This window comes from Strigops habroptila, chromosome 4 (genome assembly GCF_004027225.2).
Source record: "Strigops habroptila isolate Jane chromosome 4, bStrHab1.2.pri, whole genome shotgun sequence".
In the NCBI taxonomy this organism is placed as follows: Eukaryota; Metazoa; Chordata; class Aves; order Psittaciformes; family Psittacidae; genus Strigops; species Strigops habroptila.
This window is the reverse complement of record NC_046358.1, coordinates 83047066-83062974: the sequence shown is the minus strand read 5'-3', so window position 1 is coordinate 83062974 and position 15909 is coordinate 83047066. Positions and strand designations below refer to the sequence as shown.

The 15909-nt window shown below is 42.8% G+C and overlaps 1 protein-coding gene across 2 annotated transcripts in view; it reads right to left on the bottom strand.

Moving 5' to 3' along the window:
• Positions 1-15909, bottom strand: part of LOC115607615 (ubiquitin carboxyl-terminal hydrolase 22-A) — a 101123-nt gene that overhangs the window by 84240 nt on the left and 974 nt on the right. The gene's annotated exons all lie outside the window — the stretch shown is intronic.

The window sequence follows — 15909 nt, the reverse complement described above, 5'->3', positions numbered from 1 at the left end:
AGTTCTCTCCGCAGATCAGCATGGATGGTCTGCTGGTATCCACAGCTTCCCCTTCAGTGGGAAGTCATCTGATGCAATCTCCCAAGTTACCACATTGCATTCCAACACAGAAACGTCATCAAAAGGTAGGACTCCACAAGCTCTGCTCCAAAGCTGCAAATGACTGAGGTCTGAAATCAGTCAGTTCAAGCAAACAGATAAGCTTAACGCTTCTTGTCTCCCAACTGAACAATTGAATCTGGGAAAGGGACCAGCTACTTTGGACTTGATCCGAAACTGCAGTCTCACTGGGAAAGAGAGAACTAGGGATTTAACAGTATTTGCTTTCCTTGTCCTTCCCCATACTACAGGAACATTAACAGTTTTCAGAAACTCTGAATTATTTATTGCCACCCCCAACATACTCACAAATATTCTTTGGCAGATGAGGCGTGCTTTTTAGTATGCTCTTCTGCTGATCCAGCTTGTCCCTGTTTCCAAAACCAAGACAGACTTCCCAACACTTTCTGCTGGTACACTAACAGCTCATTAAAGCTCCAGACCCCTTAAGCAAAGTTAATGGAATGGCAGGAGCTTGCGCACGCTCAGCATGGCTAAAAACAACAACAACAAAAGTGTTTGCTATTAAAAATAACCCCGGTACAATCTGAATCTTTGCAAGAACAGAAAACTCATCTGGCAATTTGTTCTAAACAAATGCCTCACAGGAATGGCACCAGTAATAAATTCGACACCTATAATGCACATGGCAAGACTGAGTCAGCCTTCATCTATCATTCACTCAGATGCATCAGTGGAGGCCAGAAACAGGCCACGGAACTCAACCTTTCTTCAGCTCTGAAGAGCTGGGCAGGCTTTATCCCAGCAGCACAATAAAGTTGTCTGGGCTCTTAAAGCCCCTGTACACAGGAAAACAAAAGACTAATACATAGGCACAGCACTGGGATGGGGGTGACAAGGGAAAACACGGGCATGAGGGAGAAAGTGAATTACTTCAGTCTTTTACCTGAGCAAAAACCAGAACTGCCTTGGCACGCATCACTTGAAAAACCAGTTAAGGGCTTGAAGCAAAACCAGGGGATCCTTGAGGAAAGTATTACAATTGCAAATCACCAGTAATCCCACACAGAGCAGAGCAAAAGTATTACGTGAGATCCCATTCAGATTTCCAGTTCTGATCTCTTGCTTTGTTTCTATGGTTATAAACACACACAGTGTTTTGTGGACAAATACATGGTCTTTATGCTTTACAGCAGGATTAAAGAATTTGAGAGTACTGCCTCAGGCCTTCTTAAGAGTACCTCAAGTTACTGAAAAGCCATCTCTGCCACGTAAACAGATGGTTTACTCAGGTCTAAGAAGTCCTTCCTAGCTCTGATTTTCAAGATAGCATTGCCTATAATCTGGCAGTGCAAATAACAGGCACAAAGAATGACAAGTAGGGAATGTTGCATGACATCAGTTGGGTGACACTTGAGCGAACTTTCCAGCACATTTGCCTGGATCTTGACCTATGGGAAAAAGAGTCATAACAATTAACTTCTATGGCAACTTCTCTTGAAATGTAAGCAAGGATAAAGTTACTGGTGCGACAATGCCTAGCCACTGGACGTGATGAGGTTTATACTGGAAAAGCACTGGGAAAAGTGTGTTAGTAAGTTTATGTCAGACTGAACAATCAGCAAATCTCATTTCCCTCGTAATCAAACACCACCATGCATAATATGTAGGGGTTTTATGACATGACTTGCATTTTCTTACCGCATGGATATGAGGGCGAATGTTAAGTTGTCTGGGGGGAACTCAGATCCTGTATCAAAAAGCCACCAACTTTCCTCTTCAGAGCTCTACAATGTCTCAGTGACAGCACAGCTACTGCTGTAAGGGCTTGCAGAAGCCTTACAAGGGACACATATGACCAGTAACAGTGATCTGTATTCTATGATCTGGCTTACAGCAGCATTTTCCACTAAGCCCAAATAACAGGGAGTTTGTAAGTTACTGCCATAAATCCCAGGAACAGGGTATGTATCCTTGGGCATTTAGAGCAGCATAGAATAGAAAATCTGAATGAGATAAAATTATAACCACCTAACCTAGCTAAAGTAACCTAACTAACCCAAGCAGCATCTTACAAGCCAGTGCCCAGATGTGCTGGCCATTACCAAACCAGAGTTTGCAACGTTTCTCCTTCCTTTGAGAAGTGGTAAGGACACAGATGGCAGAAAAAGTTCCAGTTCTTCAGAATCAAGGCAATCTAATCAGTAGCACGTGTTCTTAAGGAAAACATAAAACTTTCACAGCACCCAACTATCACAGAGAACACAACTAGAACAGCAAGGGGACACTAATTCGTTTTTAAATTCCCCTCACTTTCCTTCCTTTTTAACCTGAATGCAAAACAGAACTTCCCGAAAAGCAAACCCAGCAAAACTAGCCACCATCGCAAGCCCATCTACCTCCTTCCTAGTGCTCCACAGGAATTTGTTTCACTCTGTAACAGTTTTTCCTCCCTGAAGTCAGAACAGTCATAAAAAAGGGGGAGGGGAGGTTGATTGCACCAGTTCTCCAGCATCTGGCTATGCAATAAGACTCTTGAAATAATTCTCTCTGGTGTAGCATATAGCCAACAAATCTGGCGAGAAGCAACTTGAAGCATGTGTTGCTGTGACAGCAATGAATTATCACCCCAGTCTGCAGCAAGATTAACACTTCCAACCTCGGCATGAAGAGCAGTGTGCCCAGACAGCGTGGCAGGAGGAGCGCACCATCATCGGACTCGAAAGGGTGGGCTAACGTTAAGGAGTTAAGAGCATGGAAATGCAGACGTTGCCTGAACTGTAAACAAACAGATCAGTTCTAGAGGGGAAAAACCCCAAAACAAAACACTAGTGTACAGCTAAAGAGGTAGGAACACCAGTGGAAACTCAAGGTATGGGAGAAAGGAAGAAAAAGTAGACACTGAAAACAAGGAACTGCCTATGATGGAGGATGTGCTCCAGAGAACAGTTACAAAACAAGAATAGAAGTCAGGGAACAGCCCACCAGATTTCTTCTGCTTAACAGGAAAAGAAGTACCCAGTCAAGCCAACCCGACATGAAATAAGCTGCTCTGAAAGCCAGGTGTTACAGAGTTTGGCAAACCTTTTGTGTTCTACAACAGCAAATGCCATTACCTGTGAGTTAAGTGCAGATTCAAAACCAGCTGTGGCCTCACTGGAAAGCCAGAGACGACATTACATCAAAACCAACTCTACTAAGGAGTTCTGTTCAGCAGAGTCATGTTCCTCCGTTCCACTTTTCCAGCTGACCAAGCACCACAAAGAGAAGAAACTGAAACAAAGCTCCTTACCACAAGTTTCTCCAAACAAAAACTGTACAGGGAAGTGAAGAAAGCAAAGCAGCTGAAAAAAAGGCGGTGGAATCTCCTAACTGAACAATCACGAAACACAGACCTTCTTTTGCTTTGCAGAGTTGATAGGACTGCAAAGCATGACTTCTGCTCTTTGTTCTATAAATGCAGTTTGGAGATTCCACCAATCACCAGCTTCAGCTCTTGATGCAACTTTACTTTGCCTCATGAACCAGAAGAAATGTGTAATAATGCTGATAGAACTGATTTCACAGACTGTGTGTTCCAAGATCTGAAGTTGAAGGAAATACTTCAAGTTAAACAGTGTGAGGTGAAGCATATGAAAAGGTGAGGTGAAGGCATTCAGCCCTGAGGAAAACCAGGACAAAAGGAATATGCTACAATTTCCTTGAAAAGCTTTAGTTCAAATACATACCTGTAAGTAGATATAATGTACCTCCAAACTTTCAAATACGACAGCATGAGAGAGAATTCAAAGAACAGTATGTGCTGAGGATTTTGTAAGGAAGTGATTACAATTCACCACCTAACTTGCTAGGAAATCAGCTCCAGTTCCCCAAGATCAGGAGCTTCTCTGCAAGTAAAAAGGTAACAAAACTGTTGTCTAGCAAAAAGAAGGAGTAAACACTGAGTTGCAGCAGATCCTATAACTGAAGTCAGTTTGGAAGAATCTACTTTGTAAAGAAATCAGTGAAATTCATCTAAAGCTTTTTAATACTGCTTGTAATGATGAAATTCCTGCTGTATTGGCTGGAAAGACCAACCTCCATCCAAGGGGCACAGTTTAGTGTGGTATCTTTCATCAGAAGTTTTAATACCTTCATTTGGTAAACTGACTTGCTAGTTCTTACCAAAAGAAATCAATGTCTTGGAATACCAGTGAAACCTGTGGTTGGTGTTACTGTACGGTATGAAGGGGGGCCTGCTGGTCCACCTCAACCCTGTGCCCTTTGTATTCAGGTGCAAGCTTATTCAGAGTAGTCTCCCAGCAGCAGCAAAATAGTTTCATCTGCAGAAGGTACACCCCACAAACCCCACGTGTTTTAAAATCTCCATCTTGTGGAGATGAGGACATCAAATGGGTGAAACTCCCTGAAGAATTGTATTACCTGATGGCTGCTCAAACAGCAGATGTTTTCTAGGGGAGCTGAGATACACTAACTTACCCAGTGTTTCATCACACTCCTGCCACAGAAGAGTTTGTTCTAATTGCCCCATTAATGCAGCTAACACTTCTAATCCCAGCCCAAAATAGCTGGCAAGCCTGGATTTGACTCTGCTGGTGTTTGCTGCACAGATAGCTGATACAACCCAAGACACTGGAAAAAGAAACCCCTCCCAACAGAGGTGCATAAGCCTATTTTGGTGAGGTATTTCAAGCATCTGAAATAACCACACTTGTTCAATATTAAGACAGACTTTCTTTGATTCGATTATCTGTTCAAGCTATGGAATCTAACATTTCACAGATACAGTAGGGAAGCATAAAACTAGAAAAAGGAGATGCTAATGCACTCAGAATGTTTCAAAAGCTGAATCCTGCATTATACATGTCCTCAAACAAATAAAACAACTCACAGACCTCCTAATCCAGGTCCTTTCAATGGCTGCACAAGAGCAACCAAGTACCAGCACAACCAGTTGCCAGGGGATGCCCTGATGGGGTTGCAGAACCAGCACCTCTCCTTGACCCCAGGCACCGTGTTAGGGTGTTACTGGAGTGCTGCCCTGAGGCTGCTCTAGACTATGCAAGGGAATAGGTCAGAGGAAAACCAGTACCATAAAGAACTAATTTACAGTCCTGTTATCCCATCATCCCCAACTTTATGCAGCATGGGGATGATCTAGGTACATCCCCTATGACCAGATGCTGTGAATCAACAAAACTTAAAATATCTTAAGAGAGTTTGATCATAAAAGACAAATCTTAACTTGGAGACAGGCCTGTTTAAAGAGGCAAACAAGTGGCTTATAACTTGATTATTCAGAAAAACACTATTCATTTCATTAAATGTAATATGAAAAGTAGATTTGCTATAATAGCTGATCACAGATTACAGGCATTCTACACTTCCTGCATCATTTATTATTCACTAGGAAACTGGAGCAGAAGCAAATTATTGTCATGCAGGAGTAAGTTCTAATAACTGCAGACGTAAGTTCCACGCAACAGACTCAGCACACACCACTACACCAGTGAAATACTGCAACACTTACAATAGCAGGTACAATCACACAGCTGTAGCAGTAACACTGGTCACTTAACTCCTGTTAGGAAGAAACCATTTGTACATGGAGAACATTCAAACAGAGTCTGTCAGCAGCAAAGTCCGGCAGAGGCAGTGGTTGTTACTCAAACTGCCATATGCAGCCTCTGAGCATCACCACTCAGGTCCTGTCCCATCACCCAGGCGCTCCTCCCCTCAAGCTACCTCTACGGCTGCTTCCTCAACCCTGCATGGACACATAACATGGTAATATTTCACCTGAATTGGCTCCAAGAGGAGGAAAATAGCATTTTTCATCTTTATCTGTTCTGGTTCATAGCACAATTGTATCGACCCGATGCAGCGTGTGGTACAACAGCGAGAATAGGCAGCCAAGAGCTGGTAATTCCTTAGACTGTTTGGGAAGGCACACATGCAGCCACTCCTGAAGAGCTGGATTTCAAGCTCCCCACTCACCAATCTTTGGTGATTATGCACTGAAAGGTACAAATTTCACATCTCTTGCTTTCCTCTGGTAAATCAAATACTGCCCTGTCCTTTATCTGAATGACAATTTTCTCATCCAAACCATTTGCCAATTCCATCACCTACTTGTATCTCAGTAGTACCCACATACAGAAATAAGTTTGAAATTTTAATTCATTTTGGTTTATATTTGTCAGATTTTGTAACTCCATTTCTCCTTAATGTCATTTCTTATGTTCTTTTTACCACTGCTTAAAACAGCTTGTCTGCAAAAGGATTTCAACCTACAGGTACAACGTCCTTACAGAATTAAATTGCTCATTTTATAAAGAGTTGCTGTAAGAAAGTAGTTCTTCAGGTTACTGCTGAAACTGGAGTTCTGCTTTTCTACAGTCAGACTTTTGCAGTACTCAGCCTAAGACAGACAAACCCCCCACTTTCTACTCCCTGAAATCTTTCAATAAGGGCCTGAAAACTTACATTCCAATCACAAGATGTCCCCGAGACCTCAGACATAGCAGGATCTCTCCCCAAAAGTTTCCTTTCATAGAATACTTGACCACACGGGTGAACAATGCTCCTTGTGTATCTTCCTTGTTCACACTTGACACTATTTCGCAGATAGACAGTGATACACTCTGTGTCATTATGAGCTCTGGTACCACTCCATCACACGTTGTGATTTAGGCCCCTTCCATGAGCAAACAAGTGGTTGAGAGCAACTCTTCTGCATGTGCAAGTCTTAACCAGTTCTGGTGGCTGAATCAATGCAGAAAAATTACAAAGAAACACATTGCTATGGGTAGTAAGATAAAATTACACTGGACAAAGTAAAATCGGTTTCCCTAGGGAACGAACAGCCTCATAATGACAGAAGAGCCTTGTTCCTCTTCACACCCGTAACTGCAATAGCTCTTGAAACTATTTTCCCTGCTTTCCTCATTCTGTTCTCCACATCGCTGTTAAGATCATCCCACAACCAAAACCACAAAATGTAGACACGAATGACCAGAGAACTGAGTGTTATTCGGAAAACATACCCAATAATAAGCTTTTGGGGGAAGGATGCTTGCTAAGAGAACATGACAAGAGTCAGCAATGTACAGAAAACAAGATTACATGAGAGTTTCACCTGGTCACTAGCTGCCAAGCAGGACAATGATCCAGTTTCAGAACAGAAGTGAGCAGTAATATGAAGATAATGAAGCACAGCAAAGCAAAACATGAAACTTTCAGAGAAATCCTGCATTTGTCACTGGAGGGCACAAGGGTCACCAAACCTCACCTAACACAAATGAGGTACTGAAATCAGTCAGCTATCTCAGCTGTCTTCACTTAGGAAGTTGTCACGCATCTGCTGTGCAATAAATCTTACCTTTAGTTACCAATGATATCCTAAAGGTCCCCTACCATCAGACTTGCATGCAACAAGTCTGAATGCACAGGACAGCAGCACATATTACAACTAGACAAACTTCGTGAAATAACATTAGGTGGTTCAAAGACACGAGGAAGATTCATCCTTTTTTTTTTAAACAGAAATTGGGGCAGAGGAAGGCAAAAATAAAGGTTATAAGCTGCTGGTTTCCTCTCCTTGTGCTAATACACACTGAAGCAATAGAATTCAAGTCTGTACTTTATTCAAACCAAAAGCCCTTTAAAAACAGAAGCAAAACGTACCTATAAAAGCCCTGGAATTCAGTAAGATGAATCCAAAGCCAAAACCTACTTTAAAAAGGCCACTTGGATGCATGAGGTGACAAGTAAGGCAATCACCACAGAAGGAATTTGGTGCCACGTCGTCGTCGTTTGGTACTCATTCCATCATTCCCAGCACTTAACTGTATTCAAATACTGCAGGAATTTTCATGAGTTTAGGCAAAAATTAAGTTACTACTAATTTGGTACCTTTTACTCTTTGAATTCATACATGCTACTTTTTAAATTGTGGATTAACATATACATATGGATGGATGAAAACTTGGTTTAATATATTAGGGCACGAGTTGCAACACAGAACGACAGATTAAAACACTAATGAAAAAGAAGAGATATTCTAATAATCTCTTAACTGAAATGTAAATCAATCATCTCTACAGTTTAATTCTACATAAATACAACTCATTGAATTTATGAAGAGTTATATTTTTACATGTATTTGCAGAAGAGCTCAGTGTGTGGGCAAACCAACACTGCAAACACAGCACAGTTTAAGAACAAGACTGCATAAGCACAGCTAAACCCAGGCTCTGTCTTCAGAGTTACTACTGAGGCAGTGTCACGTTTAGTGAACTGCTTCTCACTACAACTTTTAATATGAAGATATTTAATATATTTGACAGAATAGATGTCAGAATTTGTTACAGGACACGAGAACTTGCACTAGCCCCAACAGTGATGCTAAAAAAAAAAAACTCTGTTTCTCAACTGTGTTGAAAACAACTTTTGTTACCATGTCCATTTTTTTCCTTCCGAGTTTCACCTTATCTAATATCCACATTTTTTATTCAATGACATATTTAGTGCACTTTAAACCTTCACAGAAATATTTCCCAGGGATATGCTAACATCATCAATGATACTATGCAAAAGGTAGACAAGAAGAGCAGTGTTAATTTCAAGCTCCACTAAACACAGGAAAGGAAGAGCGAGAAGAGGGGAGAAAAGTCATTCTTACCAACTTGGAATAGCAGCAGAGACAGAAAAAAATAAGAACTTTAAGTGAGTGTTACATATAAATGAGAGGTTTAAAGAAACCAAACTGTTGTACTTCTCAATAAGTAGAGAACTGAGAAACAGTTGAGTATTTGCTGTATTTCACACACAAAAGAACATGACAAGACAGACCGTTTGCTGCTAATCAGTTACTAACTGATAAAGTGAATCTCAGGTTACTTTGAGGCAACTGGTGTCTGGTAACAGTTCAACTTACTGATCATCAAACAGGTCTTGAAATGGAGAAAATGAGTCTTAAATGAGAGAGCTCAACATGGTAGATCTGTCCTGGCACCAGAGTAAACCACAGATCGTTGTGGCGTTGCTATGCAGGTTGCATTAATGTGGTACCACTGCTTGGAACCAAACAGAATGCAGTGAGTAACTCTTTACAACATTGATTATATTACAACGCAGCGAAGTTCTTATCTTGAATTAAGCAGAGTGTACATAAAGGACTGCCAAATCAATATGTAAAAGAATACAACTACCAAGACAGAGCTTTCATCCAGTCAGAACAGATCTATCAGCTTCTAGAACTGCTTCTGCTAAGCAAATGTTCCCCGTTCAGGCCTCTCGGGTAGCATATGGCTCTCCCTGTGCCCCAGCACCACTTGCTGACAACACAGCCCGGGATAACGTAATCAACTGTAACATCATTACAGCATTTCACTCACTTCACTCCATTGTCCAGAGGTTAACAAGAGATTGGAGATAGATGCTCTTTCTAGCCAAGTCTAGAAAGGCTCTAACAACAATGGCTCTTTGCATGGTTAAAAAAAAATGCTATATAGTTCTACTAAATCCAGCAAAATGCATAGAGGTCACCTTCAGACTGCCTTCTTGTGATGCTGCTCTAAGTGATATATAAACACAAGTACACATGAATCTCTTCTCCTTAATGCTGTCATATACTACAAACACATTGTAAATACTTGGTGAAGCATGGGAATACAAGGATTAAAAACACAAACCCAACATTTTCAAGTAGCCATAAGTCAAATGAAATGGAAAGGTATGGTTGATAACAAAAGCCCTACATATACCAGGAAAAAGAGCTCAAGAAAGCATAGCTCCAAGTCCACTGCACGTAAACAGAAAACATTATGGGTGCTAGGTTTAAAGTGAGAAACACAAGCTTTTAAACCAAGGTAATCTTTCTCTGGTTTCAAACAAACCACAGCCACCATTGGGAATCAAAGTAAGAGTTGCAACAGCATTTGTTACAGAGCAGGATCCCCAGAGTACGTCCCAAAGGAAAACGTACTGGGCTTTTTTGCTCAGACTCAAGTAGCAGTAAGTCAGGAGAAGGGGAGTCAGCAACTCATGAGCAGGCAGCTTCCACTATCAGTCAGCAGCATTCACCCATTGATTTGTTACTCCAGTTACTAAGACAGAAAATCCTCAAATGAAAGAAGGAGAGTAGAAGGTTTGAAACTGATTCGCAGCTCTGGTTTCATGTTAGCGCTACAGATTAAGGCCCAAAACAAAGATGAGGATATCAGCTAAGCTTTGTTTGGGGTTTCAAGCTTTGCTGGCTTAAAATAAAGCTCAACAAATAGGCCCAACAAATCAAACGAAGCCGTTCCACTCTGCTCACCTTCACACTATGAAGTGTCATTCTAGTTTGAAAGCTTTCAACATTTTCAACACTAAGCAAATAAGATTGTTGGCTGCAGAGAAAATTACAGAGATGCTACAACTGCTCTCAACAGACAGCCTGGATATTAGGAAACCTTCACTGCTGGTAAGACTACAGAAGAAAAGAAGCCCTCCTGTCCAGCATATCCCTATTTTTTTCCTTCACTAGCTTATGCAGATCCAGGTTCTTTCTCTTCACCAAGGAACAAAGCATGGGGAAGACTGCCTTTACTGCGCTTGCTTGTCTCTCCATCCACATTAAATAGAGAAGGAAATGGTTCTAATACAACTGCTATTCAGGAGTCAGCTTTGGTGACAGAGACTTGTCTAACCTTTAAATCACAATGGAAGTGTTGACCTCAGAGACAGAGATGAGCAAGTGTTTGGGTATGTCCCGATGGTTCAGATCCCATGACCAAAGAATTGCCATTCACCACCTCAGAGTTCATGGTGCAAGACTAATTCCTGACCTTCGGCCCAGAAACCAACCATTTATTTAAATGAGGGTACAAAATAGGGATTAACACCACTAGGAAGAGGAAGGTCTTGTATTATTCTTTGGCACCAGAGACACAAGCTCAGTGGAGCATCCTCAATCTGTGTATAAAGCTAAAATCTCATGAGCTAAAATCTCATGTCTGGATCTCTCTCACACCAAAGATGGTGTCTTCACATGAAAGACAACACGAGGAAAGACCATATTACCTTCAGCAGGTCTAAGGACCGTTACACTCCTTAGAGGTTAAGAGCTAAGGAAGATTGCTCAGGTATGAAACTGGAGACCTCCTGAACAACGAAGCCTGCAGCTGATTTTGACACTTCTTATGGGCTTTCAGGGAGAAGGCAGTCCCCACAACACATGGCAAAGAAGAACGTCCCTCCTGAGTGAATCAGACAGCTCACATAGGCAGCCAAAGCGGAGTATGCAGCTGAAAGAAAGACATGCTTCTTGAATCCTGGACTCCTCTTTCAAATTCTCCACAGGATTTGTAATCCAGAAGTTTGGTGCATATGCTAAAAACATTAAAGAAAAACAAGCTAAGATTTCCTTATTAATTTAAGCAATCAAAGCACTGAGCCCTCAGAAGGCTGCACAGCCTGGTAAGGTTCCTTTTGTACTCATCTGTTCTGGTACAAAGCAAATTGCCTAAGCACCACTTGCCTGTTCCTGGACAGGTATATGGGGAAGGCTGCAAGGGAGGAAGCGAGCAAGCGAACATGCCTCAACAGGCAGGAGATGAGAAGTTCCACCATTAGCTTACCCTGTGACTGCCAGGTCATTTTAGCAAGAACTTAACACATTGATTTAGCCTGTGAACCACAACACTTTGCAAACGTGACATGGCATTTATTTGCTAAGATATTATTAAGCTTCTTCTGCTTTTGAAAGTTCAGAAGTGAACCAAAGTCGCTTCAGCTCTAAGTATTCATGAATCAATTTTCTGTCAAATACTACAAGAACGAAGGATGGAAGTTGCAAGTACATGGGGAGGATACCTAGAGAAAGGTCATGAAAATGCTTCTTCAGATCTGAAAGCATCAATCAGTCTGGAGGGTCCATGTAAAGAGAGAATAATGGAAAACCCAAGAGCAGCTCTCAAACAGGAAGAAATATGCTTAGAATGCTCCCGCCATCAGTGCGAGCGTACAACCCTGACAGGCAATTATTCTTTGATCTATTGGCAGAAGCACAGAACAAACATACTGAAATTCCAGATAGGACCTTGTGCACATTATGACCGTGGTCACGATGAGCAGTTTACTTTTATCAGAGAGCCTTTTTCAGAGCAGTGATAATAAAACCCATTCAGAATGAGGCAAACTCTTTTCCTCCAAGGTGTATAGCCCAGTAAAACAGAATTCAATCATCAATTCAGCTGCTTTTCAAGCACTGAAACCATTACTTACCTACTCCTAGACACAGAGATGCACCTACATGTCTAACTGCTCACTGATGGGGACCAAAAGCTACATGCAAAGCACTGCAAAACAGGTTTTTCTCATCTTGAATTCTAAAGGAATAAGCAAAGGGTCTGAAGTAAGACCTGACAGAAAAATGGAAAGAGCTGACACAGAAGGTTGGCCAAAGTCCTTTCAGCATCCTCTGGTTTTCCATAATTCCTGAATGGGGGCAGTGGTGTCAAATTTAAGGACCTCTTCTACAGTGTTACTTAATTAAATGTGAGGTAATTTCCACATCAAAATATTCAAGGTAAAGTGCATGACCTACAGGAACATGAGCTTTGCCATCAGCTTATTAAACAGATTCTAACTATCCCAAATTAAAAATCAAGAGTTATAGGTCAAAGTCCTAAAGCCAGCAGAATCAACACTAATTTTGTGCCACTTTACATACAAGTTCAGCCCTTTAGATCACAATTATTACCATTTCAAGAGTCAATTCTTCAGATTTCTTCTTCTACCCCCCTTTTCCTGTTCCACTCTTCAGTGTGACAGGTTTTGTCTTCACTTAGGCTTTACCATCAGCGACACATCTGCACCATAGCAAAGCCTCTGCCTAGAACAGTGTGTACTACAACTGCTGCACTTTGCTACTTCGGCCAAGACGCAGTGAGGTGAGAAGAGCTACAGCCTTACTCCTTCGTGTAGATACAATGATGCACCATGACGGCAGCTCAGATTCCAGCATAGACAACGCTTCAGAAGCAAACACGCTCCTAAAACGTTCACCAGAAATCCAGCATCTACAAAGATACACACAGAATTACCTCTTGCTTCTGACAGAGAATTCAAATCTACATTCAGAAGACAGCTTTCCTACTATAAACTGTGCTTTACAGCTCTCCTATTCAAAATGCTGGCTGTGAAGCATACTGAACTGAGAGGTGAAGCTCATAAAAGCTTATTTGCAGGAAAAGGTATGTATTAAAAATGAATAGCAAACAGCAAAGCAGCATTAAAATGGTCTTCCAAAGCAGAACGCAGCAGGCAGGGGAAGGAAAGCAGGAGGAATGGACACTTTCTGCCCCCTGCAGTTCCCATTGCTATCCGGATTTTTAAGACAGCCTTAGGAGGAATATAGTATGTTACCATTAGAGAAAGCTAACAATTGAGATCTGGCTGTCACCAAGACATTTTACAGCTGGGTTCATCTCACCAACAGTTACATTATCCAGTGCTTCCCACTAACAATCAACTACCACCTATGCCAAATGTCTTCTGTGCTCAATGAATGATGTGCTTGTCCTTGATTCTGCAACAAAAAGAGCATCTACCCTTTACCAAACCCTTAATTTGACCTCATCATTTTGATTAAGACCAAGAATCCTTGCCACTAAACAGGTACTCTGAAGCAGAGCTATGCTCCTAGAATATATATACACACATACATATGTAGATATAAAATATTAAAGGACAAAGGACTGTTTTCTAGTTATTAGACTAGAAATGTGCCTCGGAACAGAAAATACTGTTCATCAAATTTTACACATAAAATTCTAAGGAGCACACACACACACAGAGAATTTCAGTAAAAACTCCATGGAAGAATGCCTCATGTCCATATGCAGGAGAGGGAAGTATCATAACTGTCCTTTATATACTTTCCTCAATCCTCATAGACTGGGAACTGGACCCCAAATTCAGCTGGCCAAAATGCTTCCCTACATGTGCTCTATTCCAGCTACTATTTCAGGTTGGCTGAATGCAGGAATCCAACTCTTTTCAGACTGGTATCCTGAAAAGGGGGGAAAAAGCATTTTTAGGATGTATTTGGAAAACTGCTGTTTCCCACGAGATGATAGTTGATTTTGAAACAATCCTGTCCTGTTCTATGAGAACGAGGAAGTAAGAACAGATTGATTACAGTGGATTATTATGTATTTCCAGCAGGTTTTTCGAGCAATGATGAACACATGAGATGAAAAAAAAAAACCCCCAAAACTTGCAACACACAAAGAATATGCAGGTTACAAAAGATGCTCCACATGAAAATAAAGCACTAAGGTGGTAATTTTGCTACTGAAATTTCATTTGCATTCTTCCACCTAACACTTGCTTTACATTTGCCTGAGCCATCTTACCTCACTTGCCATTTTTGATTCCACAACACACGTATGGTTTTTCCTCCTTTTTAAGCTTAAGTACCACACATTAGACACCAATTTGTACTTTGACACACTGAAGGCCGAATAAAACCAGATTCTGACCGATAATAATATTGACTTGTAGGAGGATTATAAATACTAAAAATCAGTCTGACCATATTTTGCAGGTCTATCAAGTGAAACGTGTTTCTTCTAAGATTCCATTTTTCTCTCTTTATGTAAAAAACTGGAAAACTGCATTGTCCTGAGAACATAAATGAACACACAAAGTGGTTAGGCACCTCAGCCTTGAACTGCATCCTTCACACTCTAGTTCTAGTATGAATAAGCTGAGCGATATATTGCAAAGCAACTGGGCTCAGGCAGTTCTCAATGGGTTGCCTTAATACAAACACAACCTGTGCTGTCCCAAGCCCCAAGTTTTACTACATGTAGTTGTTGCACTCCCCTCCTCAGCCACAAATACGACGAGAGACAGAAATCTGCCAAGTCACTTTGAAGTAAATCTAGTTGATTCCAGGGAAACACAGTCGTTAGTTGCAGAGTTAAGAGAGAAACCCTCCACAAACATACATACGGGTAGGGATAGCATTTTAGAAGACACATGGGGATAAGTGCTCTTCCCCATTAACACGGATTAGCGTTTGCTGCGCCGTTCATGTCCCAAGCACCAACAAGAGAGAACTCCCCTCTGCCCTTCCGTGTACTCCACAGAGCCAGCTCCTTCTCTCCCCCCACTACAACAGGAACCCCCTTTCCCAAAGGGATTCCCACAATGAGCAGCTTATGGCTTTTTTCTTTTAAGGCAAAAATAACTAACTCAGTAAACCTGCCCCCCCCCCCCCCCCCCCCCCCCCCCCCCCCCCGGCGCCGCCGCAACCCCCGGGCTCGGGCGCGCCCCCACGGGGCACAAAGCTCCGCCGCAGGCCGGACGTGCCCGTTGCCCCGGGCCTCCCTCCCCTCCCCCGCCGCCGCCGTATTCCGGGAAACCCTCGCTGCCTCCCGCACCTCCGGGAGGAGATAGAGGAGGAGGCGGCGGCGGCGGCGCTGCGGAACAGCCCCGCTGCGGAAAGCCGGCCCCGCCGCCGGGGCAGGTGGCAGGGAGGGAAAAGAAGGAGGCACTGGGGCTGGCCGCCTCCTCCATCCCCAGTGACCGGGCCCCGGTATCGGGGACACCGGCCGCTTCCTCCTCCCTCCCCCCACGACCGCGTGCCGGAGCCCCGGCGCTGCCGGCGGGGCGGGGACGGGGCCGGTACCGGAGCGGGGGGGGGACACTCAGGCCCACCTGCCCCGTGGGGAGGGAAGACGGGCGCGGGACCCGTCCCCTCCCCGCAGCCGCGGGCAGGCCGAGGCGGCAGAGTGCGTGCGAGCGGCGCAGGGAGGGCGGGCGGGTGGGTCGGCGGAGGGAGGGAGGGGAAGG